The following is a 2,174-nucleotide window of genomic DNA, read 5'->3' on the forward strand; positions in this document are numbered from 1 at the left end:
AAAAAAAGAAACTACCATTCAGGGGAGCTGAGTGAAGGATGCTGGGAACTCTGTGTACTAATTCTGCAACTCTTGTCTGAAACTATTTCTAAATGAAAAGTTAATAAAAACAAAACTTTTCCCAAGGACCCAGAACTAGTGGGAGGAAGCTAAAATCTGAGTCCAGATTAACAGCCTCCTAAATTCTTTGCATTATACCAAAATTTGTATTCACAAGTTCTTTAACTTAAAAGAAACCTTTTAAAGAGTGAAAAAAAAAAACCCCAATACCATGTAGATAATGCCAGGGCCTGCTCCCAGCAGGAGAGTAGCCAGGCTTCCCTCTCTCTCAGCTGTTGGAGTCGAGAACCTGGATTCCTGAGTACCATGAACCCAATCCCTAGGCACAGATTTCCTAGGCTGCCACCATTGTGGACCATAGCACCTGGGTTTCTCTCCTCAAAGCAATTCCAAGACTGCAAAGGCTGGAGTCCCGCTGGCTCTGCTGATACCCTCATGCCGTTTTTTTCTATTGTCCTGTTCCTTCTCAGCAGCCGGGTTCTCCACCACTCCATCATCTCAGGCCACAACTCTACCTGCACTTCATTGCTGGCCACACTCAGAGCATTTCAACTCATTCGCTGGGCTGTTTGCTCTTGATTCTCAAGGTACAGCTGGCTAGCAGCATCCAACAATAGCCATGCCACTGCCTCAAGCTTCGACTGCCTTGAAATTTCCTCTGCCAGAATAGTCTGCTACCATTAATCTCAGTCTCCCACAGTATCTCTGGACATGTGCAAAATGCAGACAAATTTTCTGCCAGCGCATAATACACATGGCCTGTGTTCCATTACCAGAGGAGCCCTGCCCAGTAGAAACCTCCTGAGCATCATTTTTACATGCCCCATACCTTAGGATTCTGGCCTTCTGGGCTCTGACTGAACTTTCCCAGCAGTCTTTGCTTACCATATTCCAGGACTGTTTCTCCAGCCAGCATCTCCAAACCTTTCCAAACTCTGTGTGCAAGCCACTTCCAAAGCTTCTGTTCTACAGTCAGGTAATGTTATAGCAACAACCTCACTTCAGTACCCAAATCTGTCTTAGTTACTTTTTTATTGCTGGGGCAAAATACCCAACACCCACAAGTAAAAGGAGGAAAGGTTTATTTAGCTCACAGTTTGAGGAGATTTCAGTCCATTGTCAACTGGTTCCAAGGCAGAGAGGCATGACAGAGGGGCACCACAGAAAAGAAAGTTTATGGTGTGCCAGACAAGAGGAAGCGTGACTTCTTTCTTACATCTCTTTCTATCCCACCCAGGCTACAGCCCTACTGCTTGGTGCCACCCACACCGAGGTAGGGTTTCCCTCTGCAATAAGTCCATCACTCACATCCCTAACTACACTAGACCAACCAGTGGGCTAACCCAGCATCACATACCTGATCCAGTCATCTCTCCAAAGCCCCACCTATAAGCACATAAGGCTTTGGGGGACCTTTAGATAAAAGGCCTAGCACAACAGGGAAAACAAGAGAGATCTAAAAAGTTGCTATAATCCAGCCTGGCCAATGTACCTGAAAATATACATTGATATAGTAAACTGCTTCATGTTTTATGGTTTGGGGCCCAGTCGTGCAGCCATTCATCTGTGTTTATGATAACTAACATGACAAAGACTGATAAAATAAATAAATAAATCTGATGCTAAAAGGAAAAAAATTTACTTAAAAGAATGGTAGAAGGAAAGGAGAAAAGAAGAATTTTGATGTATTGTGTACATGTACTAGTTCCCCACAATAAATGCAATTATTATGTCCTAAAGATATAAACTAATAGGTTTCCAACTTGGGCCCAGCAGAATGGCTCCAACAAAGAAGGGTGGCGAGAAGAACAAGGGCTGTTCTGCCATCAATGAGATGGTGACCCGAGAACGCACAACCAACACTCACAAGCACATTCACGGAGTGGGCTTCAAGAAGCACGCCCCTCGGGCACTTAAGGAGATCCAGAAGTTTGCCATGAAGGAGACGGGGACTCCAGACATGCGCATCGACACCAGGCTCCACAAAGCTGTCTGGGCCAAAGGAATAAGGAACGTTCCATATTGTATCCAAATATGGTTGTCCAGGAAACAGAATGAGGATGAAGATTCACCAAACAAGCTGTATACCTTGGTAACCTACATCCCTGTTACCA

The 2,174-nt window shown here is 44.8% G+C and overlaps 1 pseudogene; it reads left to right on the plus strand.

The window, feature by feature from the left end:
* Positions 1–1,837: 1,837 nt before the first annotated feature.
* The window catches only part of LOC101572027, a 4,533-nt pseudogene continuing 4,196 nt past the window's right edge, over positions 1,838–2,174 (plus strand).

The sequence above is a fragment of the Octodon degus genome, unplaced genomic scaffold, assembly GCF_000260255.1.
Source record: "Octodon degus isolate 3935 unplaced genomic scaffold, OctDeg1.0 scaffold00062, whole genome shotgun sequence".
Classification (NCBI taxonomy): Eukaryota; Metazoa; Chordata; class Mammalia; order Rodentia; family Octodontidae; genus Octodon; species Octodon degus.